Source organism: Solea solea, chromosome 3 (assembly GCF_958295425.1).
Source record: "Solea solea chromosome 3, fSolSol10.1, whole genome shotgun sequence".
In the NCBI taxonomy this organism is placed as follows: domain Eukaryota; kingdom Metazoa; phylum Chordata; class Actinopteri; order Pleuronectiformes; family Soleidae; genus Solea; species Solea solea.
The window spans coordinates 21,038,411-21,065,478 of record NC_081136.1 but is presented as its reverse complement, the minus strand read 5'-3'; the positions used below and the strand labels follow the sequence as shown (position 1 = coordinate 21,065,478).

Here is a 27,068-nt window from a genome sequence, read left to right as displayed (position 1 = left end):
TCGCACCCATTGCTCCCTTGTTGTACTCAGGTGGTGCCCACTGCTCCTTGGATTCCCTGCATTTGGTGTGCGTGCGCAAATGAAACGGCTCTTTAAGCGTGTGAGATAACAGCGTTGTCACATTAACTACATTTGGCAAAGACTGGACTGGTTGAAAGACTGTGTGTGAAAGGCCTTTCTGCAAGAATCGCACCGCAAGTCTAACGAAATAGGGAACTTCCAAACGAACTTCCAAACGAACTTCTCAAACGTTACAGTTGGACCACACCTGCAGAGGGCTCGTCCGGGATTTGAACCCGGGACCTCTCGCACCCAAAGCGAGAATCATACCCCTAGACCAACGAGCCTCTGAAAGAGAAAACATTCTATGTAGGTGTCCTGTTACAGATTTTATGTGAGAAATACTCATCAAGAATGGGTCACAGAGCTTTTGAGTCTACATCTGCAAACCCGCAATTCCACCTCAGTCACAAAGGACTTACATTGATGAGGATTTATGCTTGCTATAGTCCAGTGAATGTTTTGTGTGGGATTTTGAATGTGGGACCTCTTTCAGCCAAAGTGAGAATTATACCTCAAGACCAACAAAATGTACACATTTCTCCAGGGAAGCGTGTCTGCTAAGACCTAAGATTGCGATAAGAAGTGGACCACATTTTTGGATTCCTTTTCTTTTTATAAAGGTGAGTCAAGTTCTTCAAATCTCACTATTTCTCTGACGTCTTCACTTTTGATCATGGTTCATAGAGTTTGCCACTTTAAAATGCAATACAACCACAGTCACAACTTGCATTAGTAAGGACGGAATTTAGAGTTGAGATAGTGTCGTGAGGGGCTTGTCTTGACTGTGTGAGTCATTCAGTACATGTGGGAAGCTTTTTTTGAGATTTGAACCCAGGACTTTTCACTGCCATTGCAAAGCCAACGAAACCAACGTTGCAGGTGAGCTTCCTCACAGGAGAACCGGGCTGTACAGGGCTCGTCCGGGATTTGAACCCGGGACCTCTCGCACCCTAAGCGAGAATCATACCCCTAGACCAACGAGCCACGACTGTTGTGCTATATTCTATGTAGGTGTCGTGTAACTGATTTTATGTGAGAACTATTACAATATCACCAGATGAAGTTAAAAAGAAAAGGGAAATTGGGAAAAGACACTGTTGGACTATGTGTTATGTTCTGTCTGTGAAGGTTCTTGGTCATCCAGGTCATTGTCAGGAGTTTGCTGTAGACAACTCAGGTCATTGTCAGGAGTTTGTTGTAGACAACTAGACTTGCTGGAGTTAGGTTGAAGATGTTTTAACACTCATCCACGAGGCTTCTTCACTTCTGACTGTCTTGTGGATAAAAAAGAAAAAATCCAGGTATTTAGCCTCTGTAGGCTGGATACATGTAAAGAGAACTTTACATTGAACAGCGCAGGTGGTTCACACTCTGACCCACTTCCGGGTAGTTAGTTTCACCTGAGTCAAGTTGAGAAAGACCGTCGTTGGGGTCACCTGAGAGACACCTCACAGAATAGGTGTAAAAAATATCCAGCTTCTGACCAGAGTGGTATGATGTTTTGTGCTACAGCCCAGACCACAATCCAGATTTAGGTTTTACTGAGAGACGTAGGGTTCTAACCCACCACTCCAGGGAAAGACTGTCACCTGAATGCAGGGCCTTCCTGACTGTATACACTTTAAAAACATTTCAACTGCACAGGTGTGCTCCCAGTGGTTCCATGGTGTAATGGTTAGCACTCTGGGCTCTGAATCCAGCAATCCGAGTTCAAATCTCGGTGGAACCTGACTTTGAACAATACCTAGTACTTACACTTGCCAAATTGATGAAGAATGGAATGAGGCACACTCTGCTGATGTGTGTTGGAGTTCACCTTTGTTTGTCAGTGGTTGAGTGTTGACCCCTAATGGAAAAGAGCTAAGGGCAGCATTGTAGGTGACTAATAGTTGGTGTCTTAGGCCACCTTCTCTGTTGTGTGATGGTTTTCTAGGTTAAAGAAAGAAGATGATTTCATTCCTCTTTCAAACCATATGTCCCCCTTGGCCAGAATGTGGACATTCTCGTCATCAAAAGAGTATCTTTTGTTCTTCAGATGCAAATGGGCAGCCCGGTCTGGACAAGTCGTGACCACCCGCCAAGTCAGGATGGCCGAGCGGTCCAAGGCGCTGCGTTCAGGTCGCAGTCTCCCATGGAGGCGTGGGTTCGAATCCCACTTCTGACAGGATATCTTTTGGGGCAGCCGGAATTTGCCTCATAAGACAACAGTTGGGCGTTCAAATCCCTCCACACGTCAACAACTGGCATAGCCCATAGCAAACAACTCGCCCCCTATCGCACCCATTGCTCCCTTGTTGTACTCAGGTGGTGCCCACTGCTCCTTGGATTCCCTGCATTTGGTGTGCGTGCGCAAATGAAACGGCTCTTTAAGCGTGTGAGATAACAGCGTTGTCACATTAACTACATTTGGCAAAGACTGGACTGGTTGAAAGACTGTGTGTGAAAGGCCTTTCTGCAAGAATCGCACCGCAAGTCTAACGAAATAGGGAACTTCCAAACGAACTTCCAAACCAACTTCTCAAACGTTACAGTTGGACCACACCTGCAGAGGGCTCGTCCGGGATTTGAACCCGGGACCTCTCGCACCCAAAGCGAGAATCATACCCCTAGACCAACGAGCCTCTGAAAGAGAAAACATTCTATGTAGGTGTCCTGTTACAGATTTTATGTGAGAAATACTCATCAAGAATGGGTCACAGAGCTTTTGAGTCTACATCTGCAAACCCGCAATTCCACCTCAGTCACAAAGGACTTACATTGATGAGGATTTATGCTTGCTATAGTCCAGTGAATGTTTTGTGTGGGATTTTGAATGTGGGACCTCTTTCAGCCAAAGTGAGAATTATACCTCAAGACCAACAAAATGTACACATTTCTCCAGGGAAGCGTGTCTGCTAAGACCTAAGATTGCGATAAGAAGTGGACCACATTTTTGGATTCCTTTTCTTTTTATAAAGGTGAGTCAAGTTCTTCAAATCTCACTATTTCTCTGACGTCTTCACTTTTGATCATGGTTCATAGAGTTTGCCACTTTAAAATGCAATACAACCACAGTCACAACTTGCATTAGTAAGGACGGAATTTAGAGTTGAGATAGTGTCGTGAGGGGCTTGTCTTGACTGTGTGAGTCATTCAGTACATGTGGGAAGCTTTTTTTGAGATTTGAACCCAGGACTTTTCACTGCCATTGCAAAGCCAACGAAACCAACGTTGCAGGTGAGCTTCCTCACAGGAGAACCGGGCTGTACAGGGCTCGTCCGGGATTTGAACCCTGGACCTCTCGCACCCTAAGCGAGAATCATACCCCTAGACCAACGAGCCACGACTGTTGTGCTATATTCTATGTAGGTGTAGTGTAACTGATTTTATGTGAGAACTATTACAATATCACCAGATGAAGTTAAAAAGAAAAGGGAAATTGGGAAAAGACACTGTTGGACTATGTGTTATGTTCTGTCTGTGAAGGTTCTTGGTCATCCAGGTCATTGTCAGGAGTTTGCTGTAGACAACTCAGGTCATTGTCAGGAGTTTGTTGTAGACAACTAGACTTGCTGGAGTTAGGTTGAAGATGTTTTAACACTCATCCACGAGGCTTCTTCACTTCTGACTGTCTTGTGGATAAAAAAGAAAAAATCCAGGTATTTAGCCTCTGTAGGCTGGATACATGTAAAGAGAACGTTACATTGAACAGCGCAGGTGGTTCACACTCTGACCCACTTCCGGGTAGTTAGTTTCACCTGAGTCAAGTTGAGAATGACCGTCGTTGGGGTCACCTGAGAGACACCTCACAGAATAGGTGTAAAAAATATCCAGCTTCTGACCAGAGTGGTATGATGTTTTGTGCTACAGCCCAGACCACAATCCAGATTTAGGTTTTACTGAGAGACGTAGGGTTCTAACCCACCACTCCAGGGAAAGACTGTCACCTGAATGCAGGGCCTTCCTGACTGTATACACTTTAAAAACATTTCAACTGCACAGGTGTGCTCCCAGTGGTTCCATGGTGTAATGGTTAGCACTCTGGGCTCTGAATCCAGCAATCCGAGTTCAAATCTCGGTGGAACCTGACTTTGAACAATACCTAGTACTTACACTTGCCAAATTGATGAAGAATGGAATGAGGCACACTCTGCTGATGTGTGTTGGAGTTCACCTTTGTTTGTCAGTGGTTGAGTGTTGACCCCTAATGGAAAAGAGCTAAGGGCAGCATTGTAGGTGACTAATAGTTGGTGTCTTAGGCCACCTTCTCTGTTGTGTGATGGTTTTCTAGGTTAAAGAAAGAAGATGATTTCATTCCTCTTTCAAACCATATGTCCCCCTTGGCCAGAATGTGGACATTCTCGTCATCAAAAGAGTATCTTTTGTTCTTCAGATGCAAATGGGCAGCCCGGTCTGGACAAGTCGTGACCACCCGCCAAGTCAGGATGGCCGAGCGGTCCAAGGCGCTGCGTTCAGGTCGCAGTCTCCCATGGAGGCGTGGGTTCGAATCCCACTTCTGACAGGATATCTTTTGGGGCAGCCGGAATTTGCCTCATAAGACAACAGTTGGGCGTTCAAATCCCTCCACACGTCAACAACTGGCATAGCCCATAGCAAACAACTCGCCCCCTATCGCACCCATTGCTCCCTTGTTGTACTCAGGTGGTGCCCACTGCTCCTTGGATTCCCTGCATTTGGTGTGCGTGCGCAAATGAAACGGCTCTTTAAGCGTGTGAGATAACAGCGTTGTCACATTAACTACATTTGGCAAAGACTGGACTGGTGGAAAGACTGTGTGTGAAAGGCCTTTCTGCAAGAATCGCACCGCAAGTCTAACGAAATAGGGAACTTCCAAACGAACTTCTCAAACGTTACAGTTGGACCACACCTGCAGAGGGCTCGTCCGGGATTTGAACCCGGGACCTCTCGCACCCAAAGCGAGAATCATACCCCTAGACCAACGAGCCTCTGAAAGAGAAAACATTCTATGTAGGTGTCCTGTTACAGATTTTATGTGAGAAATACTCATCAAGAATGGGTCACAGAGCTTTTGAGTCTACATCTGCAAACCCGCAATTCCACCTCAGTCACAAAGGACTTACATTGATGAGGATTTATGCTTGCTATAGTCCAGTGAATGTTTTGTGTGGGATTTTGAATGTGGGACCTCTTTCAGCCAAAGTGAGAATTATACCTCAAGACCAACAAAATGTACACATTTCTCCAGGGAAGCGTGTCTGCTAAGACCTAAGATTGCGATAAGAAGTGGACCACATTTTTGGATTCCTTTTCTTTTTATAAAGGTGAGTCAAGTTCTTCAAATCTCACTATTTCTCTGACGTCTTCACTTTTGATCATGGTTCATAGAGTTTGCCACTTTAAAATGCAATACAACCACAGTCACAACTTGCATTAGTAAGGACGGAATTTAGAGTTGAGATAGTGTCGTGAGGGGCTTGTCTTGACTGTGTGAGTCATTCAGTACATGTGGGAAGCTTTTTTTGAGATTTGAACCCAGGACTTTTCACTGCCATTGCAAAGCCAGGTGTAAAAAATATCCAGCTTCTGACCAGAGTGGTATGATGTTTTGTGCTACAGCCCAGACCACAATCCAGATTTAGGTTTTACTGAGAGACGTAGGGTTCTAACCCACCACTCCAGGGAAAGACTGTCACCTGAATGCAGGGCCTTCCTGACTGTATACACTTTAAAAACATTTCAACTGCACAGGTGTGCTCCCAGTGGTTCCATGGTGTAATGGTTAGCACTCTGGGCTCTGAATCCAGCAATCCGAGTTCAAATCTCGGTGGAACCTGACTTTGAACAATACCTAGTACTTACACTTGCCAAATTGATGAAGAATGGAATGAGGCACACTCTGCTGATGTGTGTTGGAGTTCACCTTTGTTTGTCAGTGGTTGAGTGTTGACCCCTAATGGAAAAGAGCTAAGGGCAGCATTGTAGGTGACTAATAGTTGGTGTCTTAGGCCACCTTCTCTGTTGTGTGATGGTTTTCTAGGTTAAAGAAAGAAGATGATTTCATTCCTCTTTCAAACCATATGTCCCCCTTGGCCAGAATGTGGACATTCTCGTCATCAAAAGAGTATCTTTTGTTCTTCAGATGCAAATGGGCAGCCCGGTCTGGACAAGTCGTGACCACCCGCCAAGTCAGGATGGCCGAGCGGTCCAAGGCGCTGCGTGTCTGCTAAGACCTAAGATTGCGATAAGAAGTGGACCACATTTTTGGATTCCTTTTCTTTTTATAAAGGTGAGTCAAGTTCTTCAAATCTCACTATTTCTCTGACGTCTTCACTTTTGATCATGGTTCATAGAGTTTGCCACTTTAAAATGCAATACAACCACAATCACAACTTGCATTAGTAAGGACGGAATTTAGAGTTGAGATAGTGTCGTGAGGGGCTTGTCTTGACTGTGTGAGTCATTCAGTACATGTGGGAAGCTTTTTTTGAGATTTGAACCCAGGACCTTTCACTGCCATTGCAAAGCCAACGAAACCAACGTTGCAGGTGAGCTTCCTCACAGGAGAACCGGGCTGTACAGGGCTCGTCCGGGATTTGAACCCGGGACCTCTCGCACCCTAAGCGAGAATCATACCCCTAGACCAACGAGCCACGACTGTTGTGCTATATTCTATGTAGGTGTCGTGTAACTGATTTTATGTGAGAACTATTACAATATCACCAGATGAAGTTAAAAAGAAAAGGGAAATTGGGAAAAGACACTGTTGGACTATGTGTTATGTTCTGTCTGTGAAGGTTCTTGGTCATCCAGGTCATTGTCAGGAGTTTGCTGTAGACAACTCAGGTCATTGTCAGGAGTTTGTTGTAGACAACTAGACTTGCTGGAGTTAGGTTGAAGATGTTTTAACACTCATCCACGAGGCTTCTTCACTTCTGACTGTCTTGTGGATAAAAAAGAAAAAATCCAGGTATTTAGCCTCTGTAGGCTGGATACATGTAAAGAGAACGTTACATTGAACAGCGCAGGTGGTTCACACTCTGACCCACTTCCGGGTAGTTAGTTTCACCTGAGTCAAGTTGAGAATGACCGTCGTTGGGGTCACCTGAGAGACACCTCACAGAATAGGTGTAAAAAATATCCAGCTTCTGACCAGAGTGGTATGATGTTTTGTGCTACAGCCCAGACCACAATCCAGATTTAGGTTTTACTGAGAGACGTAGGGTTCTAACCCACCACTCCAGGGAAAGACTGTCACCTGAATGCAGGGCCTTCCTGACTGTATACACTTTAAAAACATTTCAACTGCACAGGTGTGCTCCCAGTGGTTCCATGGTGTAATGGTTAGCACTCTGGGCTCTGAATCCAGCAATCCGAGTTCAAATCTCGGTGGAACCTGACTTTGAACAATACCTAGTACTTACACTTGCCAAATTGATGAAGAATGGAATGAGGCACACTCTGCTGATGTGTGTTGGAGTTCACCTTTGTTTGTCAGTGGTTGAGTGTTGACCCCTAATGGAAAAGAGCTAAGGGCAGCATTGTAGGTGACTAATAGTTGGTGTCTTAGGCCACCTTCTCTGTTGTGTGATGGTTTTCTAGGTTAAAGAAAGAAGATGATTTCATTCCTCTTTCAAACCATATGTCCCCCTTGGCCAGAATGTGGACATTCTCGTCATCAAAAGAGTATCTTTTGTTCTTCAGATGCAAATGGGCAGCCCGGTCTGGACAAGTCGCTACCACCCGCCAAGTCAGGATGGCCGAGCGGTCCAAGGCGCTGCGTTCAGGTCGCAGTCTCCCATGGAGGCGTGGGTTCGAATCCCACTTCTGACAGGATATCTTTTGGGGCAGCCGGAATTTGCCTCATAAGACAACAGTTGGGCGTTCAAATCCCTCCACACGTCAACAACTGGCATAGCCCATAGCAAACAACTCGCCCCCTATCGCACCCATTGCTCCCTTGTTGTACTCAGGTGGTGCCCACTGCTCCTTGGATTCCCTGCATTTGGTGTGCGTGCGCAAATGAAACGGCTCTTTAAGCTTGTGAGATAACAGCGTTGTCACATTAACTACATTTGGCAAAGACTGGACTGGTGGAAAGACTGTGTGTGAAAGGCCTTTCTGCAAGAATCGCACCGCAAGTCTAACGAAATAGGGAACTTCCAAACGAACTTCTCAAACGTTACAGTTGGACCACACCTGCAGAGGGCTCGTCCGGGATTTGAACCCGGGACCTCTCGCACCCAACGCAAGAATCATACCCCTAGACCAACGAGCCTCTGAAAGAGAAAAAACATTCTATGTAGGTCTCCTGTTACAGATTTTATGTGAGAAATACTCATCAAGAATGGGTCACAGAGCTTTTGAGTCTACATCTGCAAACCCGCAATTCCACCTCAGTCACAAAGGACTTACATTGATGAGGATTTATGCTTGCTATAGTCCAGTGAATGTTTTGTGTGGGATTTTGAATGTGGGACCTCTTTCAGCCAAAGTGAGAATTATACCTCAAGACCAACAAAATGTACACATTTCTCCAGGGAAGCGTGTCTGCTAAGACCTAAGATTGCGATAAGAAGTGGACCACATTTTTGGATTCCTTTTCTTTTTATAAAGGTGAGTCAAGTTCTTCAAATCTCACTATTTCTCTGACGTCTTCACTTTTGATCATGGTTCATAGAGTTTGCCACTTTAAAATGCAATAAAACAGTCACAACTTGCATTAGTAAGGACGGAATTTAGATTTGAGATAGTGTCGTGAGGGGCTTGTCTTGACTGTGTGAGTCATTCAGTACATGTGGGAAGCTTTTTTTGAGATTTGAACCCAGGACTTTTCACTGCCATTGCAAAGCCAACGAAACCAACGTTGCAGGTGAGCTTCCTCACAGGAGAACCGGGCTGTACAGGGCTCGTCCGGGATTTGAACCCGGGACCTCTCGCACCCTAAGCGAGAATCATACCCCTAGACCAACGAGCCACGACTGTTGCGCTATATTCTATGTAGGTGTCGTGTAACTGATTTTATGTGAGAAATATTACAATATCACCAGATGAAGTTAAAAAGAAAAGGGAAATTGGGAAAAGACACTGTTGGACTATGTGTTATGTTCTGTCTGTGAAGGTTCTTGGTCATCCAGGTCATTGTCAGGAGTTTGCTGTAGACAACTCAGGTCATTGTCAGGAGTTTGTTGTAGACAACTAGACTTGCTGGAGTTAGGTTGAAGATGTTTTAACACTCATCCACGAGGCTTCTTCACTTCTGACTGTCTTGTGGATAAAAAAGAAAAAATCCAGGTATTTAGCCTCTGTAGGCTGGATACATGTAAAGAGAACGTTACATTGAACAGCGCAGGTGGTTCACACTCTGACCCACTTCCGGGTAGTTAGTTTCACCTGAGTCAAGTTGAGAATGACCGTCGTTGGGGTCACCTGAGAGACACCTCACAGAATAGGTGTAAAAAATATCCAGCTTCTGACCAGAGTGGTATGATGTTTTGTGCTACAGCCCAGACCACAATCCAGATTTAGGTTTTACTGAGAGACGTAGGGTTCTAACCCACCACTCCAGGGAAAGACTGTCACCTGAATGCAGGGCCTTCCTGACTGTATACACTTTAAAAACATTTCAACTGCACAGGTGTGCTCCCAGTGGTTCCATGGTGTAATGGTTAGCACTCTGGGCTCTGAATCCAGCAATCCGAGTTCAAATCTCGGTGGAACCTGACTTTGAACAATACCTAGTACTTACACTTGCCAAATTGATGAAGAATGGAATGAGGCACACTCTGCTGATGTGTGTTGGAGTTCACCTTTGTTTGTCAGTGGTTGAGTGTTGACCCCTAATGGAAAAGAGCTAAGGGCAGCATTGTAGGTGACTAATAGTTGGTGTCTTAGGCCACCTTCTCTGTTGTGTGATGGTTTTCTAGGTTAAAGAAAGAAGATGATTTCATTCCTCTTTCAAACCATATGTCCCCCTTGGCCAGAATGTGGACATTCTCGTCATCAAAAGAGTATCTTTTGTTCTTCAGATGCAAATGGGCAGCCCGGTCTGGACAAGTCGCTACCACCCGCCAAGTCAGGATGGCCGAGCGGTCCAAGGCGCTGCGTTCAGGTCGCAGTCTCCCATGGAGGCGTGGGTTCGAATCCCACTTCTGACAGGATATCTTTTGGGGCAGCCGGAATTTGCCTCATAAGACAACAGTTGGGCGTTCAAATCCCTCCACACGTCAACAACTGGCATAGCCCATAGCAAACAACTCGCCCCCTATCGCACCCATTGCTCCCTTGTTGTACTCAGGTGGTGCCCACTGCTCCTTGGATTCCCTGCATTTGGTGTGCGTGCGCAAATGAAACGGCTCTTTAAGCTTGTGAGATAACAGCGTTGTCACATTAACTACATTTGGCAAAGACTGGACTGGTGGAAAGACTGTGTGTGAAAGGCCTTTCTGCAAGAATCGCACCGCAAGTCTAACGAAATAGGGAACTTCCAAACGAACTTCTCAAACGTTACAGTTGGACCACACCTGCAGAGGGCTCGTCCGGGATTTGAACCCGGGACCTCTCGCACCCAACGCAAGAATCATACCCCTAGACCAACGAGCCTCTGAAAGAGAAAAAACATTCTATGTAGGTCTCCTGTTACAGATTTTATGTGAGAAATACTCATCAAGAATGGGTCACAGAGCTTTTGAGTCTACATCTGCAAACCCGCAATTCCACCTCAGTCACAAAGGACTTACATTGATGAGGATTTATGCTTGCTATAGTCCAGTGAATGTTTTGTGTGGGATTTTGAATGTGGGACCTCTTTCAGCCAAAGTGAGAATTATACCTCAAGACCAACAAAATGTACACATTTCTCCAGGGAAGCGTGTCTGCTAAGACCTAAGATTGCGATAAGAAGTGGACCACATTTTTGGATTCCTTTTCTTTTTATAAAGGTGAGTCAAGTTCTTCAAATCTCACTATTTCTCTGACGTCTTCACTTTTGATCATGGTTCATAGAGTTTGCCACTTTAAAATGCAATAAAACAGTCACAACTTGCATTAGTAAGGACGGAATTTAGATTTGAGATAGTGTCGTGAGGGGCTTGTCTTGACTGTGTGAGTCATTCAGTACATGTGGGAAGCTTTTTTTGAGATTTGAACCCAGGACTTTTCACTGCCATTGCAAAGCCAACGAAACCAACGTTGCAGGTGAGCTTCCTCACAGGAGAACCGGGCTGTACAGGGCTCGTCCGGGATTTGAACCCGGGACCTCTCGCACCCTAAGCGAGAATCATACCCCTAGACCAACGAGCCACGACTGTTGCGCTATATTCTATGTAGGTGTCGTGTAACTGATTTTATGTGAGAAATATTACAATATCACCAGATGAAGTTAAAAAGAAAAGGGAAATTGGGAAAAGACACTGTTGGACTATGTGTTATGTTCTGTCTGTGAAGGTTCTTGGTCATCCAGGTCATTGTCAGGAGTTTGCTGTAGACAACTCAGGTCATTGTCAGGAGTTTGTTGTAGACAACTAGACTTGCTGGAGTTAGGTTGAAGATGTTTTAACACTCATCCACGAGGCTTCTTCACTTCTGACTGTCTTGTGGATAAAAAAGAAAAAATCCAGGTATTTAGCCTCTGTAGGCTGGATACATGTAAAGAGAACGTTACATTGAACAGCGCAGGTGGTTCACACTCTGACCCACTTCCGGGTAGTTAGTTTCACCTGAGTCAAGTTGAGAATGACCGTCGTTGGGGTCACCTGAGAGACACCTCACAGAATAGGTGTAAAAAATATCCAGCTTCTGACCAGAGTGGTATGATGTTTTGTGCTACAGCCCAGACCACAATCCAGATTTAGGTTTTACTGAGAGACGTAGGGTTCTAACCCACCACTCCAGGGAAAGACTGTCACCTGAATGCAGGGCCTTCCTGACTGTATACACTTTAAAAACATTTCAACTGCACAGGTGTGCTCCCAGTGGTTCCATGGTGTAATGGTTAGCACTCTGGGCTCTGAATCCAGCAATCCGAGTTCAAATCTCGGTGGAACCTGACTTTGAACAATACCTAGTACTTACACTTGCCAAATTGATGAAGAATGGAATGAGGCACACTCTGCTGATGTGTGTTGGAGTTCACCTTTGTTTGTCAGTGGTTGAGTGTTGACCCCTAATGGAAAAGAGCTAAGGGCAGCATTGTAGGTGACTAATAGTTGGTGTCTTAGGCCACCTTCTCTGTTGTGTGATGGTTTTCTAGGTTAAAGAAAGAAGATGATTTCATTCCTCTTTCAAACCATATGTCCCCCTTGGCCAGAATGTGGACATTCTCGTCATCAAAAGAGTATCTTTTGTTCTTCAGATGCAAATGGGCAGCCCGGTCTGGACAAGTCGTGACCACCCGCCAAGTCAGGATGGCCGAGCGGTCCAAGGCGCTGCGTTCAGGTCGCAGTCTCCCATGGAGGCGTGGGTTCGAATCCCACTTCTGACATGATATCTTTTGGGGCAGCCGGAATTTGCCTCATAAGACAACACTTGGGCGTTCAAATCCCTCCACACGTCAACAACTGGCATAGCCCATAGCAAACAACTCGCCCCCTATCGCACCCATTGCTCCCTTGTTGTACTCAGGTGGTGCCCACTGCTCCTTGGATTCCCTGCATTTGGTGTGCGTGCGCAAATGAAACGGCTCTTTAAGCGTGTGAGATAACAGCGTTGTCACATTAACTACATTTGGCAAAGACTGGACTGGTGGAAAGACTGTGTGTGAAAGGCCTTTCTGCAAGAATCGCACCGCAAGTCTAACGAAATAGGGAACTTCCAAACGAACTTCTCAAACGTTACAGTTGGACCACACCTGCAGAGGGCTCGTCCGGGATTTGAACCCGGGACCTCTCGCACCCAAAGCGAGAATCATACCCCTAGACCAACGAGCCTCTGAAAGAGAAAACATTCTATGTAGGTGTCCTGTTACAGATTTTATGTGAGAAATACTCATCAAGAATGGGTCACAGAGCTTTTGAGTCTACATCTGCAAACCCGCAATTCCACCTCAGTCACAAAGGACTTACATTGATGAGGATTTATGCTTGCTATAGTCCAGTGAATGTTTTGTGTGGGATTTTGAATGTGGGACCTCTTTCAGCCAAAGTGAGAATTATACCTCAAGACCAACAAAATGTACACATTTCTCCAGGGAAGCGTGTCTGCTAAGACCTAAGATTGCGATAAGAAGTGGACCACATTTTTGGATTCCTTTTCTTTTTATAAAGGTGAGTCAAGTTCTTCAAATCTCACTATTTCTCTGACGTCTTCACTTTTGATCATGGTTCATAGAGTTTGCCACTTTAAAATGCAATACAACCACAGTCACAACTTGCATTAGTAAGGACGGAATTTAGAGTTGAGATAGTGTCGTGAGGGGCTTGTCTTGACTGTGTGAGTCATTCAGTACATGTGGGAAGCTTTTTTTGAGATTTGAACCCAGGACCTTTCACTGCCATTGCAAAGCCAACGAAACCAACGTTGCAGGTGAGCTTCCTCACAGGAGAACCGGGCTGTACAGGGCTCGTCCGGGATTTGAACCCGGGACCTCTCGCACCCTAAGCGAGAATCATACCACTAGACCAACGAGCCACGACTGTTGCGCTATATTCTATGTAGGTGTCGTGTAACTGATTTTATGTGAGAAATATTACAATATCACCAGATGAAGTTAAAAAGAAAAGGGAAATTGGGAAAAGACACTGTTGGACTATGTGTTATGTTCTGTCTGTGAAGGTTCTTGGTCATCCAGGTCATTGTCAGGAGTTTGCTGTAGACAACTCAGGTCATTGTCAGGAGTTTGTTGTAGACAACTAGACTTGCTGGAGTTAGGTTGAAGATGTTTTAACACTCATCCACGAGGCTTCTTCACTTCTGACTGTCTTGTGGATAAAAAAGAAAAAATCCAGGTATTTAGCCTCTGTAGGCTGGATACATGTCAAGAGAACGTTACATTGAACAGCGCAGGTGGTTCACACTCTGACCCACTTCCGGGTAGTTAGTTTCACCTGAGTCAAGTTGAGAATGACCGTCGTTGGGGTCACCTGAGAGACACCTCACAGAATAGGTGTAAAAAATATCCAGCTTCTGACCAGAGTGGTATGATGTTTTGTGCTACAGCCCAGACCACAATCCAGATTTAGGTTTTACTGAGAGACGTAGGGTTCTAACCCACCACTCCAGGGAAAGACTGTCACCTGAATGCAGGGCCTTCCTGACTGTATACACTTTAAAAACATTTCAACTGCACAGGTGTGCTCCCAGTGGTTCCATGGTGTAATGGTTAGCACTCTGGGCTCTGAATCCAGCAATCCGAGTTCAAATCTCGGTGGAACCTGACTTTGAACAATACCTAGTACTTACACTTGCCAAATTGATGAAGAATGGAATGAGGCACACTCTGCTGATGTGTGTTGGAGTTCACCTTTGTTTGTCAGTGGTTGAGTGTTGACCCCTAATGGAAAAGAGCTAAGGGCAGCATTGTAGGTGACTAATAGTTGGTGTCTTAGGCCACCTTCTCTGTTGTGTGATGGTTTTCTAGGTTAAAGAAAGAAGATGATTTCATTCCTCTTTCAAACCATATGTCCCCCTTGGCCAGAATGTGGACATTCTCGTCATCAAAAGAGTATCTTTTGTTCTTCAGATGCAAATGGGCAGCCCGGTCTGGACAAGTCGCGACCACCCGCCAAGTCAGGATGGCCGAGCGGTCCAAGGCGCTGCGTTCAGGTCGCAGTCTCCCATGGAGGCGTGGGTTCGTATCCCACTTCTGACAGGATATCTTTTGGGGCAGCCGGAATTTGCCTCATAAGACAACAGTTGGGCGTTCAAATCCCTCCACACGTCAACAACTGGCATAGCCCATAGCAAACAACTCGCCCCCTATCGCACCCTTGTTGTACTCAGGTGGTGCCCACTACTCCTTGGATTCCCTGCATTTGGTGTGCGTGCGCAAATGAAACGGCTCTTTAAGCGTGTGAGATAACAGCGTTGTCACATTAACTACATTTGGCAAAGACTGGACTGGTTGAAAGACTGTGTGTGAAAGGCCTTTCTGCAAGAATCGCACCGCAAGTCTAACGAAATAGGGAACTTCCAAACGAACTTCTCAAACGTTACAGTTGGACCACACCTGCAGAGGGCTCGTCCGGGATTTGAACCCGGGACCTCTCGCACCCAAAGCGAGAATCATACCCCTAGACCAACGAGCCTCTGAAAGAGAAAACATTCTATGTAGGTGTCCTGTTACAGATTTTATGTGAGAAATACTCATCAAGAATGGGTCACAGAGCTTTTGAGTCTACATCTGCAAACCCGCAATTCCACCTCAGTCACAAAGGACTTACATTGATGAGGATTTATGCTTGCTATAGTCCAGTGAATGTTTTGTGTGGGATTTTGAATGTGGGACCTCTTTCAGCCAAAGTGAGAATTATACCTCAAGACCAACAAAATGTACACATTTCTCCAGGGAAGCGTGTCTGCTAAGACCTAAGATTGCGATAAGAAGTGGACCACATTTTTGGATTCCTTTTCTTTTTATAAAGGTGAGTCAAGTTCTTCAAATCTCACTATTTCTCTGACGTCTTCACTTTTGATCATGGTTCATAGAGTTTGCCACTTTAAAATGCAATACAACCACAGTCACAACTTGCATTAGTAAGGACGGAATTTAGAGTTGAGATAGTGTCGTGAGGGGCTTGTCTTGACTGTGTGAGTCATTCAGTACATGTGGGAAGCTTTTTTTGAGATTTGAACCCAGGACCTTTCACTGCCATTGCAAAGCCAACGAAACCAACGTTGCAGGTGAGCTTCCTCACAGGAGAACCGGGCTGTACAGGGCTCGTCCGGGATTTGAACCCGGGACCTCTCGCACCCTAAGCGAGAATCATACCCCTAGACCAACGAGCCACGACTGTTGTGCTATATTCTATGTAGGTGTCGTGTAACTGATTTTATGTGAGAAATATTACAATATCACCAGATGAAGTTAAAAAGAAAAGGGAAATTGGGAAAAGACACTGTTGGACTATGTGTTATGTTCTGTCTGTGAAGGTTCTTGGTCATCCAGGTCATTGTCAGGAGTTTGCTGTAGACAACTCAGGTCATTGTCAGGAGTTTGTTGTAGACAACTAGACTTGCTGGAGTTAGGTTGAAGATGTTTTAACACTCATCCACGAGGCTTCTTCACTTCTGACTGTCTTGTGGATAAAAAAGAAAAAATCCAGGTATTTAGCCTCTGTAGGCTGGATACATGTCAAGAGAACGTTACATTGAACGGCGCAGGTGGTTCACACTCTGACCCACTTCCGGGTAGTTAGTTTCACCTGAGTCAAGTTGAGAATGACCGTCGTTGGGGTCACCTGAGAGACACCTCACAGAATAGGTGTAAAAAATATCCAGCTTCTGACCAGAGTGGTATGATGTTTTGTGCTACAGCCCAGACCACAATCCAGATTTAGGTTTTACTGAGAGACGTAGGGTTCTAACCCACCACTCCAGGGAAAGACTGTCACCTGAATGCAGGGCCTTCCTGACTGTATACACTTTAAAAACATTTCAACTGCACAGGTGTGCTCCCAGTGGTTCCATGGTGTAATGGTTAGCACTCTGGGCTCTGAATCCAGCAATCCGAGTTCAAATCTCGGTGGAACCTGACTTTGAACAATACCTAGTACTTACACTTGCCAAATTGATGAAGAATGGAATGAGGCACACTCTGCTAATGTGTGTTGGAGTTCACCTTTGTTTGTCAGTGGTTGAGTGTTGACCCCTAATGGAAAAGAGCTAAGGGCAGCATTGTAGGTGACTAATAGTTGGTGTCTTAGGCCACCTTCTCTGTTGTGTGATGGTTTTCTAGGTTAAAGAAAGAAGATGATTTCATTCCTCTTTCAAACCATATGTCCCCCTTGGCCAGAATGTGGACATTCTCGTCATCAAAAGAGTATCTTTTGTTCTTCAGATGCAAATGGGCAGCCCGGTCTGGACAAGTCGCGACCACCCGCCAAGTCAGGATGGCCGAGCGGTCCAAGGCGCTGCGTTCAGGTCGCAGTCTCCCATGGAGGCGTGGGTTCGAATCCCACTTCTGACAGGATATCTTTTGGGGCAGCCGGAATTTGCCTCATAAGACAACAGTTGGGCGTTCAAATCCCTCCACACGTCAACTACTGGCATAGCCCATAGCAAACAACTCGCCCCCTATCGCACCCATTGCTCCCTTGTTGTACTCAGGTGGTGCCCACTGCTCCTTGGATTCCCTGCATTTGGTGTGCGTGCGCAAATGAAACGGCTCTTTAAGCGTGTGAGATAACAGCGTTGTCACATTAACTACATTTGGCAAAGACTGGACTGGTTGAAAGACTGTGTGTGAAAGGCCTTTCTGCAAGAATCGCACCGCAAGTCTAACGAAATAGGGAACTTCCAAACGAACTTCTCAAACGTTACAGTTGGACCACACCTGCAGAGGGCTCGTCCGGGATTTGAACCCGGGACCTCTCGCACCCAAAGCGAGAATCATACCCCTAGACCAACGAGCCTCTGAAAGAGAAAACATTCTATGTAGGTGTCCTGTTACAGATTTTATGTGAGAAATACTCATCAAGAATGGGTCACAGAGCTTTTGAGTCTACATCTGCAAACCCGCAATTCCACCTCAGTCACAAAGGACTTACATTGATGAGGATTTATGCTTGCTATAGTCCAGTGAATGTTTTGTGTGGGATTTTGAATGTGGGACCTCTTTCAGCCAAAGTGAGAATTATACCTCAAGACCAACAAAATGTACACATTTCTCCAGGGAAGCGTGTCTGCTAAGACCTAAGATTGCGATAAGAAGTGGACCACATTTTTGGATTCCTTTTCTTTTTATAAAGGTGAGTCAAGTTCTTCAAATCTCACTATTTCTCTGACGTCTTCACTTTTGATCATGGTTCATAGAGTTTGCCACTTTAAAATGCAATACAACCACAGTCACAACTTGCATTAGTAAGGACGGAATTTAGAGTTGAGATAGTGTCGTGAGGGGCTTGTCTTGACTGTGTGAGTCATTCAGTACATGTGGGAAGCTTTTTTTGAGATTTGAACCCAGGACCTTTCACTGCCATTGCAAAGCCAACGAAACCAACGTTGCAGGTGAGCTTCCTCACAGGAGAACCGGGCTGTACAGGGCTCGTCCGGGATTTGAACCCGGGACCTCTCGCACCCTAAGCGAGAATCATACCCCTAGACCAACGAGCCACGACTGTTGTGCTATATTCTATGTAGGTGTCGTGTAACTGATTTTATGTGAGAAATATTACAATATCACCAGATGAAGTTAAAAAGAAAAGGGAAATTGGGAAAAGACACTGTTGGACTATGTGTTATGTTCTGTCTGTGAAGGTTCTTGGTCATCCAGGTCATTGTCAGGAGTTTGCTGTAGACAACTCAGGTCATTGTCAGGAGTTTGTTGTAGACAACTAGACTTGCTGGAGTTAGGTTGAAGATGTTTTAACACTCATCCACGAGGCTTCTTCACTTCTGACTGTCTTGTGGATAAAAAAGAAAAAATCCAGGTATTTAGCCTCTGTAGGCTGGATACATGTCAAGAGAACGTTACATTGAACAGCGCAGGTGGTTCACACTCTGACCCACTTCCGGGTAGTTAGTTTCACCTGAGTCAAGTTGAGAATGACCGTCGTTGGGGTCACCTGAGAGACACCTCACAGAATAGGTGTAAAAAATATCCAGCTTCTGACCAGAGTGGTATGATGTTTTGTGCTACAGCCCAGACCACAATCCAGATTTAGGTTTTACTGAGAGACGTAGGGTTCTAACCCACCACTCCAGGGAAAGACTGTCACCTGAATGCAGGGCCTTCCTGACTGTATACACTTTAAAAACATTTCAACTGCACAGGTGTGCTCCCAGTGGTTCCATGGTGTAATGGTTAGCACTCTGGGCTCTGAATCCAGCAATCCGAGTTCAAATCTCGGTGGAACCTGACTTTGAACAATACCTAGTACTTACACTTGCCAAATTGATGAAGAATGGAATGAGGCACACTCTGCTGATGTGTGTTGGAGTTCACCTTTGTTTGTCAGTGGTTGAGTGTTGACCCCTAATGGAAAAGAGCTAAGGGCAGCATTGTAGGTGACTAATAGTTGGTGTCTTAGGCCACCTTCTCTGTTGTGTGATGGTTTTCTAGGTTAAAGAAAGAAGATGATTTCATTCCTCTTTCAAACCATATGTCCCCCTTGGCCAGAATGTGGACATTCTCGTCATCAAAAGAGTATCTTTTGTTCTTCAGATGCAAATGGGCAGCCCGGTCTGGACAAGTCGTGACCACCCGCCAAGTCAGGATGGCCGAGCGGTCCAAGGCGCTGCGTTCAGGTCGCAGTCTCCCATGGAGGCGTGGGTTCGAATCCCACTTCTGACAGGATATCTTTTGGGGCAGCCGGAATTTGCCTCATAAGACAACAGTTGGGCGTTCAAATCCCTCCACACGTCAACAACTGGCATAGCCCATAGCAAACAACTCGCCCCCTATCGCACCCTTGTTGTACTCAGGTGGTGCCCACTACTCCTTGGATTCCCTGCATTTGGTGTGCGTGCGCAAATGAAACGGCTCTTTAAGCGTGTGAGATAACAGCGTTGTCACATTAACTACATTTGGCAAAGACTGGACTGGTTGAAAGACTGTGTGTGAAAGGCCTTTCTGCAAGAATCGCACCGCAAGTCTAACGAAATAGGGAACTTCCAAACGAACTTCTCAAACATTACAGTTGGACCACACCTGCAGAGGGCTCGTCCGGGATTTGAACCCGGGACCTCTCGCACCCAAAGCGAGAATCATACCCCTAGACCAACGAGCCTCTGAAAGAGAGAACATTCTATGTAGGTGTCCTGTTACAGATTTTATGTGAGAAATACTCATCAAGAATGGGTCACAGAGCTTTTGAGTCTACATCTGCAAACCCGCAATTCCACCTCAGTCACAAAGGACTTACATTGATGAGGATTTATGCTTGCTATAGTCCAGTGAATGTTTTGTGTGGGATTTTGAATGTGGGACCTCTTTCAGCCAAAGTGAGAATTATACCTCAAGACCAACAAAATGTACACATTTCTCCAGGGAAGCGTGTCTGCTAAGACCTAAGATTGCGATAAGAAGTGGACCACATTTTTGGATTCCTTTTCTTTTTATAAAGGTGAGTCAAGTTCTTCAAATCTCACTATTTCTCTGACGTCTTCACTTTTGATCATGGTTCATAGAGTTTGCCACTTTAAAATGCAATACAACCACAGTCACAACTTGCATTAGTAAGGACGGAATTTAGAGTTGAGATAGTGTCGTGAGGGGCTTGTCTTGACTGTGTGAGTCATTCAGTACATGTGGGAAGCTTTTTTTGAGATTTGAACCCAGGACCTTTCACTGCCATTGCAAAGCCAACGAAACCAACGTTGCAGGTGAGCTTCCTCACAGGAGAACCGGGCTGTACAGGGCTCGTCCGGGATTTGAACCCGGGACCTCTCGCACCCTAAGCGAGAATCATACCCCTAGACCAACGAGCCACGACTGTTGTGCTATATTCTATGTAGGTGTCGTGTAACTGATTTTATGTGAGAAATATTACAATATCACCAGATGAAGTTAAAAAGAAAAGGGAAATTGGGAAAAGACACTGTTGGACTATGTGTTATGTTCTGTCTGTGAAGGTTCTTGGTCATCCAGGTCATTGTCAGGAGTTTGCTGTAGACAACTCAGGTCATTGTCAGGAGTTTGTTGTAGACAACTAGACTTGCTGGAGTTAGGTTGAAGATGTTTTAACACTCATCCACGAGGCTTCTTCACTTCTGACTGTCTTGTGGATAAAAAAGAAAAAATCCAGGTATTTAGCCTCTGTAGGCTGGATACATGTAAAGAGAACGTTACATTGAACAGCGCAGGTGGTTCACACTCTGACCCACTTCCGGGTAGTTAGTTTCACCTGAGTCAAGTTGAGAATGACCGTCGTTGGGGTCACCTGAGAGACACCTCACAGAATAGGTGTAAAAAATATCCAGCTTCTGACCAGAGTGGTATGATGTTTTGTGCTACAGCCCAGACCACAATCCAGATTTAGGTTTTACTGAGAGACGTAGGGTTCTAACCCACCACTCCAGGGAAAGACTGTCACCTGAATGCAGGGCCTTCCTGACTGTATACACTTTAAAAACATTTCAACTGCACAGGTGTGCTCCCAGTGGTTCCATGGTGTAATGGTTAGCACTCTGGGCTCTGAATCCAGCAATCCGAGTTCAAATCTCGGTGGAACCTGACTTTGAACAATACCTAGTACTTACACTTGCCAAATTGATGAAGAATGGAATGAGGCACACTCTGCTGATGTGTGTTGGAGTTCACCTTTGTTTGTCAGTGGTTGAGTGTTGACCCCTAATGGAAAAGAGCTAAGGGCAGCATTGTAGGTGACTAATAGTTGGTGTCTTAGGCCACCTTCTCTGTTGTGTGATGGTTTTCTAGGTTAAAGAAAGAAGATTATTTCATTCCTCTTTCAAACCATATGTCCCCCTTGGCCAGAATGTGGACATTCTCGTCATCAAAAGAGTATCTTTTGTTCTTCAGATGCAAATGGGCAGCCCGGTCTGGACAAGTCGCGACCACCCGCCAAGTCAGGATGGCCGAGCGGTCCAAGGCGCTGCGTTCAGGTCGCAGTCTCCCATGGAGGCGTGGGTTCGAATCCCACTTCTGACACGATATATTTTGGGGCAGCCGGAATTTGCCTCATAAGACAACAGTTGGGCGTTCAAATCCCTCCACACGTCAACAACTGGCATAGCCCATAGCAAACAACTCGCCCCCTATCGCACCCTTGTTGTACTCAGGTGGTGCCCACTACTCCTTGGATTCCCTGCATTTGGTGTGCGTGCGCAAATGAAACGGCTCTTTAAGCGTGTGAGATAACAGCGTTGTCACATTAACTACATTTGGCAAAGACTGGACTGGTTGAAAGACTGTGTGTGAAAGGCCTTTCTGCAAGAATCGCACCGCAAGTCTAACGAAATAGGGAACTTCCAAACGAACTTCTCAAACATTACAGTTGGACCACACCTGCAGAGGGCTCGTCCGGGATTTGAACCCGGGACCTCTCGCACCCAAAGCGAGAATCATACCCCTAGACCAACGAGCCTCTGAAAGTGAAAACATTCTATGTAGGTGTCCTGTTACAGATTTTATGTGAGAAATACTCATCAAGAATGGGTCACAGAGCTTTTGAGTCTACATCTGCAAACCCGCAATTCCACCTCAGTCACAAAGGACTTACATTGATGAGGATTTATGCTTGCTATAGTCCAGTGAATGTTTTGTGTGGGATTTTGAATGTGGGACCTCTTTCAGCCAAAGTGAGAATTATACCTCAAGACCAACAAAATGTACACATTTCTCCAGGGAAGCGTGTCTGCTAAGACCTAAGATTGCGATAAGAAGTGGACCACATTTTTGGATTCCTTTTCTTTTTATAAAGGTGAGTCAAGTTCTTCAAATCTCACTATTTCTCTGACGTCTTCACTTTTGATCATGGTTCATAGAGTTTGCCACTTTAAAATGCAATACAACCACAGTCACAACTTGCATTAGTAAGGACGGAATTTAGAGTTGAGATAGTGTCGTGAGGGGCTTGTCTTGACTGTGTGAGTCATTCAGTACATGTGGGAAGCTTTTTTTGAGATTTGAACCCAGGACTTTTCACTGCCATTGCAAAGCCAACGAAACCAACGTTGCAGGTGAGCTTCCTCACAGGAGAACCGGGCTGTACAGGGCTCGTCCGGGATTTGAACCCTGGACCTCTCGCACCCTAAGCGAGAATCATACCCCTAGACCAACGAGCCACGACTGTTGTGCTATATTCTATGTAGGTGTCGTGTAACTGATTTTATGTGAGAACTATTACAATATCACCAGATGAAGTTAAAAAGAAAAGGGAAATTGGGAAAAGACACTGTTGGACTATGTGTTATGTTCTGTCTGTGAAGGTTCTTGGTCATCCAGGTCATTGTCAGGAGTTTGCTGTAGACAACTCAGGTCATTGTCAGGAGTTTGTTGTAGACAACTAGACTTGCTGGAGTTAGGTTGAAGATGTTTTAACACTCATCCACGAGGCTTCTTCACTTCTGACTGTCTTGTGGATAAAAAAGAAAAAATCCAGGTATTTAGCCTCTGTAGGCTGGATACATGTAAAGAGAACGTTACATTGAACAGCGCAGGTGGTTCACACTCTGACCCACTTCCGGGTAGTTAGTTTCACCTGAGTCAAGTTGAGAATGACCGTCGTTGGGGTCACCTGAGAGACACCTCACAGAATAGGTGTAAAAAATATCCAGCTTCTGACCAGAGTGGTATGATGTTTTGTGCTACAGCCCAGACCACAATCCAGATTTAGGTTTTACTGAGAGACGTAGGGTTCTAACCCACCACTCCAGGGAAAGACTGTCACCTGAATGCAGGGCCTTCCTGACTGTATACACTTTAAAAACATTTCAACTGCACAGGTGTGCTCCCAGTGGTTCCATGGTGTAATGGTTAGCACTCTGGGCTCTGAATCCAGCAATCCGAGTTCAAATCTCGGTGGAACCTGACTTTGAACAATACCTAGTACTTACACTTGCCAAATTGATGAAGAATGGAATGAGGCACACTCTGCTGATGTGTGTTGGAGTTCACCTTTGTTTGTCAGTGGTTGAGTGTTGACCCCTAATGGAAAAGAGCTAAGGGCAGCATTGTAGGTGACTAATAGTTGGTGTCTTAGGCCACCTTCTCTGTTGTGTGATGGTTTTCTAGGTTAAAGAAAGAAGATGATTTCATTCCTCTTTCAAACCATATGTCCCCCTTGGCCAGAATGTGGACATTCTCGTCATCAAAAGAGTATCTTTTGTTCTTCAGATGCAAATGGGCAGCCCGGTCTGGACAAGTCGTGACCACCCGCCAAGTCAGGATGGCCGAGCGGTCCAAGGCGCTGCGTTCAGGTCGCAGTCTCCCATGGAGGCGTGGGTTCGAATCCCACTTCTGACAGGATATCTTTTGGGGCAGCCGGAATTTGCCTCATAAGACAACACTTGGGCGTTCAAATCCCTCCACACGTCAACAACTGGCATAGCCCATAGCAAACAACTCGCCCCCTATCGCACCCATTGCTCCCTTGTTGTACTCAGGTGGTGCCCACTGCTCCTTGGATTCCCTGCATTTGGTGTGCGTGCGCAAATGGAACGGCTCTTTAAGCGTGTGAGATAACAGCGTTGTCACATTAACTACATTTGGCAAAGACTGGACTGGTGGAAAGACTGTGTGTGAAAGGCCTTTCTGCAAGAATCGCACCGCAAGTCTAACGAAATAGGGAACTTCCAAACGAACTTCTCAAACGTTACAGTTGGACCACACCTGCAGAGGGCTCGTCCGGGATTTGAACCCGGAACCTCTCGCACCCAAAGCGAGAATCATACCCCTAGACCAACGAGCCTCTGAAAGAGAAAACATTCTATGTAGGTGTCCTGTTACAGATTTTATGTGAGAAATACTCATCAAGAATGGGTCACAGAGCTTTTGAGTCTACATCTGCAAACCCGCAATTCCACCTCAGTCACAAAGGACTTACATTGATGAGGATTTATGCTTGCTATAGTCCAGTGAATGTTTTGTGTGGGATTTTGAATGTGGGACCTCTTTCAGCCAAAGTGAGAATTATACCTCAAGACCAACAAAATGTACACATTTCTCCAGGGAAGCGTGTCTGCTAAGACCTAAGATTGCGATAAGAAGTGGACCACATTTTTGGATTCCTTTTCTTTTTATAAAGGTGAGTCAAGTTCTTCAAATCTCACTATTTCTCTGACGTCTTCACTTTTGATCATGGTTCATAGAGTTTGCCACTTAAAAATGCAATACAACCACAATCACAACTTGCATTAGTAAGGACGGAATTTAGAGTTGAGATAGTGTCGTGAGGGGCTTGTCTTGACTGTGTGAGTCATTCAGTACATGTGGGAAGCTTTTTTTGAGATTTGAACCCAGGACTTTTCACTGCCATTGCAAAGCCAACGAAACCAACGTTGCAGGTGAGCTTCCTCACAGGAGAACCGGGCTGTACAGGGCTCGTCCGGGATTTGAACCCGGGACCTCTCGCACCCTAAGCGAGAATCATACCCCTAGACCAACGAGCCACGACTGTTGTGCTATATTCTATGTAGGTGTCGTGTAACTGATTTTATGTGAGAAATATTACAATATCACCAGATGAAGTTAAAAAGAAAAGGGAAATTGGGAAAAGACACTGTTGGACTATGTGTTATGTTCTGTCTGTGAAGGTTCTTGGTCATCCAGGTCATTGTCAGGAGTTTGCTGTAGACAACTCAGGTCATTGTCAGGAGTTTGTTGTAGACAACTAGACTTGCTGGAGTTAGGTTGAAGATGTTTTAACACTCATCCACGAGGCTTCTTCACTTCTGACTGTCTTGTGGATAAAAAAGAAAAAATCCAGGTATTTAGCCTCTGTAGGCTGGATACATGTAAAGAGAACGTTACATTGAACAGCGCAGGTGGTTCACACTCTGACCCACTTCCGGGTAGTTAGTTTCACCTGAGTCAAGTTGAGAATGACCGTCGTTGGGGTCACCTGAGAGACACCTCACAGAATAGGTGTAAAAAATATCCAGCTTCTGACCAGAGTAGTATGATGTTTTGTGCTACAGCCCAGACCACAATCCAGATTTAGGTTTTACTGAGAGACGTAGGGTTCTAACCCACCACTCCAGGGAAAGACTGTCACCTGAATGCAGGGCCTTCCTGACTGTATACACTTTAAAAACATTTCAACTGCACAGGTGTGTTCCCAGTGGTTCCATGGTGTAATGGTTAGCACTCTGGGCTCTGAATCCAGCAATCCGAGTTCAAATCTCGGTGGAACCTGACTTTGAACAATACCTAGTACTTACACTTGCCAAATTGATGAAGAATGGAATGAGGCACACTCTGCTAATGTGTGTTGGAGTTCACCTTTGTTTGTCAGTGGTTGAGTGTTGACCCCTAATGGAAAAGAGCTAAGGGCAGCATTGTAGGTGACTAATAGTTGGTGTCTTAGGCCACCTTCTCTGTTGTGTGATGGTTTTCTAGGTTAAAGAAAGAAGATGATTTCATTCCTCTTTCAAACCATATGTCCCCCTTGGCCAGAATGTGGACATTCTCGTCATCAAAAGAGTATCTTTTGTTCTTCAGATGCAAATGGGCAGCCCGGTCTGGACAAGTCGCGACCACCCGCCAAGTCAGGATGGCCGAGCGGTCCAAGGCGCTGCGTTCAGGTCGCAGTCTCCCATGGAGGCGTGGGTTCGAATCCCACTTCTGACAGGATATCTTTTGGGGCAGCCGGAATTTGCCTCATAAGACAACACTTGGGCGTTCAAATCCCTCCACACGTCAACAACTGGCATAGCCCATAGCAAACAACTCGCCCCCTATCGCACCCATTGCTCCCTTGTTGTACTCAGGTGGTGCCCACTGCTCCTTGGATTCCCTGCATTTGGTGTGCGTGCGCAAATGAAACGGCTCTTTAAGCGTGTGAGATAACAGCGTTGTCACATTAACTACATTTGGCAAAGACTGGACTGGTGGAAAGACTGTGTGTGAAAGGCCTTTCTGCAAGAATCGCACCGCAAGTCTAACGAAATAGGGAACTTCCAAACGAACTTCTCAAACGTTACAGTTGGACCACACCTGCAGAGGGCTCGTCCGGGATTTGAACCCGGGACCTCTCGCACCCAAAGCGAGAATCATACCCCTAGACCAACGAGCCTCTGAAAGAGAAAAAACATTCTATGTAGGTCTCCTGTTACAGATTTTATGTGAGAAATACTCATCAAGAATGGGTCACAGAGCTTTTGAGTCTACATCTGCAAACCCGCAATTCCACCTCAGTCACAAAGGACTTACATTGATGAGGATTTATGCTTGCTATAGTCCAGTGAATGTTTTGTGTGGGATTTTGAATGTG

At 45.5% G+C, this 27,068-nt stretch overlaps 46 non-coding genes across 46 annotated transcripts; 23 read left to right on the top strand and 23 right to left on the bottom strand.

Moving 5' to 3' along the window:
• Window positions 1–275: 275 nt before the first annotated feature.
• On the bottom strand, window positions 276–347 carry trnap-ugg (transfer RNA proline (anticodon UGG)). Its single transcript has one exon. It is a non-coding gene; the product is annotated as a tRNA-Pro (tRNA).
• A 628-nt stretch (window positions 348–975) lies between these two features.
• On the bottom strand, window positions 976–1,047 carry trnap-agg (transfer RNA proline (anticodon AGG)). The gene has a single exon. It is a non-coding gene; the product is annotated as a tRNA-Pro (tRNA).
• A 673-nt stretch (window positions 1,048–1,720) lies between these two features.
• trnaq-cug (transfer RNA glutamine (anticodon CUG)) lies at window positions 1,721–1,792 on the top strand. Its single transcript has one exon. It is a non-coding gene; the product is annotated as a tRNA-Gln (tRNA).
• Window positions 1,793–2,144: 352 nt separating this feature from the next.
• Window positions 2,145–2,227, top strand: trnal-cag (transfer RNA leucine (anticodon CAG)). Its single transcript has one exon. It is a non-coding gene; the product is annotated as a tRNA-Leu (tRNA).
• Window positions 2,228–2,612: 385 nt separating this feature from the next.
• On the bottom strand, window positions 2,613–2,684 carry trnap-ugg (transfer RNA proline (anticodon UGG)). The gene has a single exon. It is a non-coding gene; the product is annotated as a tRNA-Pro (tRNA).
• A 628-nt stretch (window positions 2,685–3,312) lies between these two features.
• On the bottom strand, window positions 3,313–3,384 carry trnap-agg (transfer RNA proline (anticodon AGG)). Its single transcript has one exon. It is a non-coding gene; the product is annotated as a tRNA-Pro (tRNA).
• Window positions 3,385–4,057: 673 nt separating this feature from the next.
• Window positions 4,058–4,129, top strand: trnaq-cug (transfer RNA glutamine (anticodon CUG)). Its single transcript has one exon. It is a non-coding gene; the product is annotated as a tRNA-Gln (tRNA).
• Window positions 4,130–4,481: 352 nt separating this feature from the next.
• On the top strand, window positions 4,482–4,564 carry trnal-cag (transfer RNA leucine (anticodon CAG)). Its single transcript has one exon. It is a non-coding gene; the product is annotated as a tRNA-Leu (tRNA).
• Window positions 4,565–4,937: 373 nt separating this feature from the next.
• trnap-ugg (transfer RNA proline (anticodon UGG)) lies at window positions 4,938–5,009 on the bottom strand. The gene has a single exon. It is a non-coding gene; the product is annotated as a tRNA-Pro (tRNA).
• A 776-nt stretch (window positions 5,010–5,785) lies between these two features.
• trnaq-cug (transfer RNA glutamine (anticodon CUG)) lies at window positions 5,786–5,857 on the top strand. The gene has a single exon. It is a non-coding gene; the product is annotated as a tRNA-Gln (tRNA).
• Window positions 5,858–6,602: 745 nt separating this feature from the next.
• Window positions 6,603–6,674, bottom strand: trnap-agg (transfer RNA proline (anticodon AGG)). Its single transcript has one exon. It is a non-coding gene; the product is annotated as a tRNA-Pro (tRNA).
• Window positions 6,675–7,347: 673 nt separating this feature from the next.
• On the top strand, window positions 7,348–7,419 carry trnaq-cug (transfer RNA glutamine (anticodon CUG)). Its single transcript has one exon. It is a non-coding gene; the product is annotated as a tRNA-Gln (tRNA).
• A 352-nt stretch (window positions 7,420–7,771) lies between these two features.
• trnal-cag (transfer RNA leucine (anticodon CAG)) lies at window positions 7,772–7,854 on the top strand. The gene has a single exon. It is a non-coding gene; the product is annotated as a tRNA-Leu (tRNA).
• A 373-nt stretch (window positions 7,855–8,227) lies between these two features.
• On the bottom strand, window positions 8,228–8,299 carry trnap-ugg (transfer RNA proline (anticodon UGG)). Its single transcript has one exon. It is a non-coding gene; the product is annotated as a tRNA-Pro (tRNA).
• A 627-nt stretch (window positions 8,300–8,926) lies between these two features.
• trnap-agg (transfer RNA proline (anticodon AGG)) lies at window positions 8,927–8,998 on the bottom strand. Its single transcript has one exon. It is a non-coding gene; the product is annotated as a tRNA-Pro (tRNA).
• A 673-nt stretch (window positions 8,999–9,671) lies between these two features.
• trnaq-cug (transfer RNA glutamine (anticodon CUG)) lies at window positions 9,672–9,743 on the top strand. Its single transcript has one exon. It is a non-coding gene; the product is annotated as a tRNA-Gln (tRNA).
• A 352-nt stretch (window positions 9,744–10,095) lies between these two features.
• trnal-cag (transfer RNA leucine (anticodon CAG)) lies at window positions 10,096–10,178 on the top strand. The gene has a single exon. It is a non-coding gene; the product is annotated as a tRNA-Leu (tRNA).
• Window positions 10,179–10,551: 373 nt separating this feature from the next.
• trnap-ugg (transfer RNA proline (anticodon UGG)) lies at window positions 10,552–10,623 on the bottom strand. Its single transcript has one exon. It is a non-coding gene; the product is annotated as a tRNA-Pro (tRNA).
• A 627-nt stretch (window positions 10,624–11,250) lies between these two features.
• Window positions 11,251–11,322, bottom strand: trnap-agg (transfer RNA proline (anticodon AGG)). Its single transcript has one exon. It is a non-coding gene; the product is annotated as a tRNA-Pro (tRNA).
• A 673-nt stretch (window positions 11,323–11,995) lies between these two features.
• trnaq-cug (transfer RNA glutamine (anticodon CUG)) lies at window positions 11,996–12,067 on the top strand. The gene has a single exon. It is a non-coding gene; the product is annotated as a tRNA-Gln (tRNA).
• A 352-nt stretch (window positions 12,068–12,419) lies between these two features.
• Window positions 12,420–12,502, top strand: trnal-cag (transfer RNA leucine (anticodon CAG)). The gene has a single exon. It is a non-coding gene; the product is annotated as a tRNA-Leu (tRNA).
• Window positions 12,503–12,875: 373 nt separating this feature from the next.
• Window positions 12,876–12,947, bottom strand: trnap-ugg (transfer RNA proline (anticodon UGG)). The gene has a single exon. It is a non-coding gene; the product is annotated as a tRNA-Pro (tRNA).
• A 628-nt stretch (window positions 12,948–13,575) lies between these two features.
• Window positions 13,576–13,647, bottom strand: trnap-agg (transfer RNA proline (anticodon AGG)). Its single transcript has one exon. It is a non-coding gene; the product is annotated as a tRNA-Pro (tRNA).
• A 673-nt stretch (window positions 13,648–14,320) lies between these two features.
• Window positions 14,321–14,392, top strand: trnaq-cug (transfer RNA glutamine (anticodon CUG)). Its single transcript has one exon. It is a non-coding gene; the product is annotated as a tRNA-Gln (tRNA).
• Window positions 14,393–14,744: 352 nt separating this feature from the next.
• Window positions 14,745–14,827, top strand: trnal-cag (transfer RNA leucine (anticodon CAG)). Its single transcript has one exon. It is a non-coding gene; the product is annotated as a tRNA-Leu (tRNA).
• Window positions 14,828–15,191: 364 nt separating this feature from the next.
• trnap-ugg (transfer RNA proline (anticodon UGG)) lies at window positions 15,192–15,263 on the bottom strand. Its single transcript has one exon. It is a non-coding gene; the product is annotated as a tRNA-Pro (tRNA).
• Window positions 15,264–15,891: 628 nt separating this feature from the next.
• trnap-agg (transfer RNA proline (anticodon AGG)) lies at window positions 15,892–15,963 on the bottom strand. Its single transcript has one exon. It is a non-coding gene; the product is annotated as a tRNA-Pro (tRNA).
• Window positions 15,964–16,636: 673 nt separating this feature from the next.
• On the top strand, window positions 16,637–16,708 carry trnaq-cug (transfer RNA glutamine (anticodon CUG)). Its single transcript has one exon. It is a non-coding gene; the product is annotated as a tRNA-Gln (tRNA).
• A 352-nt stretch (window positions 16,709–17,060) lies between these two features.
• Window positions 17,061–17,143, top strand: trnal-cag (transfer RNA leucine (anticodon CAG)). The gene has a single exon. It is a non-coding gene; the product is annotated as a tRNA-Leu (tRNA).
• A 373-nt stretch (window positions 17,144–17,516) lies between these two features.
• On the bottom strand, window positions 17,517–17,588 carry trnap-ugg (transfer RNA proline (anticodon UGG)). Its single transcript has one exon. It is a non-coding gene; the product is annotated as a tRNA-Pro (tRNA).
• A 628-nt stretch (window positions 17,589–18,216) lies between these two features.
• trnap-agg (transfer RNA proline (anticodon AGG)) lies at window positions 18,217–18,288 on the bottom strand. The gene has a single exon. It is a non-coding gene; the product is annotated as a tRNA-Pro (tRNA).
• A 673-nt stretch (window positions 18,289–18,961) lies between these two features.
• Window positions 18,962–19,033, top strand: trnaq-cug (transfer RNA glutamine (anticodon CUG)). Its single transcript has one exon. It is a non-coding gene; the product is annotated as a tRNA-Gln (tRNA).
• Window positions 19,034–19,385: 352 nt separating this feature from the next.
• On the top strand, window positions 19,386–19,468 carry trnal-cag (transfer RNA leucine (anticodon CAG)). The gene has a single exon. It is a non-coding gene; the product is annotated as a tRNA-Leu (tRNA).
• A 364-nt stretch (window positions 19,469–19,832) lies between these two features.
• Window positions 19,833–19,904, bottom strand: trnap-ugg (transfer RNA proline (anticodon UGG)). The gene has a single exon. It is a non-coding gene; the product is annotated as a tRNA-Pro (tRNA).
• A 628-nt stretch (window positions 19,905–20,532) lies between these two features.
• Window positions 20,533–20,604, bottom strand: trnap-agg (transfer RNA proline (anticodon AGG)). Its single transcript has one exon. It is a non-coding gene; the product is annotated as a tRNA-Pro (tRNA).
• Window positions 20,605–21,277: 673 nt separating this feature from the next.
• On the top strand, window positions 21,278–21,349 carry trnaq-cug (transfer RNA glutamine (anticodon CUG)). The gene has a single exon. It is a non-coding gene; the product is annotated as a tRNA-Gln (tRNA).
• Window positions 21,350–21,701: 352 nt separating this feature from the next.
• trnal-cag (transfer RNA leucine (anticodon CAG)) lies at window positions 21,702–21,784 on the top strand. The gene has a single exon. It is a non-coding gene; the product is annotated as a tRNA-Leu (tRNA).
• A 364-nt stretch (window positions 21,785–22,148) lies between these two features.
• trnap-ugg (transfer RNA proline (anticodon UGG)) lies at window positions 22,149–22,220 on the bottom strand. Its single transcript has one exon. It is a non-coding gene; the product is annotated as a tRNA-Pro (tRNA).
• Window positions 22,221–22,848: 628 nt separating this feature from the next.
• On the bottom strand, window positions 22,849–22,920 carry trnap-agg (transfer RNA proline (anticodon AGG)). The gene has a single exon. It is a non-coding gene; the product is annotated as a tRNA-Pro (tRNA).
• A 673-nt stretch (window positions 22,921–23,593) lies between these two features.
• On the top strand, window positions 23,594–23,665 carry trnaq-cug (transfer RNA glutamine (anticodon CUG)). The gene has a single exon. It is a non-coding gene; the product is annotated as a tRNA-Gln (tRNA).
• Window positions 23,666–24,017: 352 nt separating this feature from the next.
• Window positions 24,018–24,100, top strand: trnal-cag (transfer RNA leucine (anticodon CAG)). The gene has a single exon. It is a non-coding gene; the product is annotated as a tRNA-Leu (tRNA).
• A 373-nt stretch (window positions 24,101–24,473) lies between these two features.
• On the bottom strand, window positions 24,474–24,545 carry trnap-ugg (transfer RNA proline (anticodon UGG)). The gene has a single exon. It is a non-coding gene; the product is annotated as a tRNA-Pro (tRNA).
• A 628-nt stretch (window positions 24,546–25,173) lies between these two features.
• Window positions 25,174–25,245, bottom strand: trnap-agg (transfer RNA proline (anticodon AGG)). The gene has a single exon. It is a non-coding gene; the product is annotated as a tRNA-Pro (tRNA).
• A 673-nt stretch (window positions 25,246–25,918) lies between these two features.
• trnaq-cug (transfer RNA glutamine (anticodon CUG)) lies at window positions 25,919–25,990 on the top strand. The gene has a single exon. It is a non-coding gene; the product is annotated as a tRNA-Gln (tRNA).
• A 352-nt stretch (window positions 25,991–26,342) lies between these two features.
• On the top strand, window positions 26,343–26,425 carry trnal-cag (transfer RNA leucine (anticodon CAG)). The gene has a single exon. It is a non-coding gene; the product is annotated as a tRNA-Leu (tRNA).
• Window positions 26,426–26,798: 373 nt separating this feature from the next.
• trnap-ugg (transfer RNA proline (anticodon UGG)) lies at window positions 26,799–26,870 on the bottom strand. Its single transcript has one exon. It is a non-coding gene; the product is annotated as a tRNA-Pro (tRNA).
• Between the last annotated feature and the right edge of the window lie 198 nt (window positions 26,871–27,068).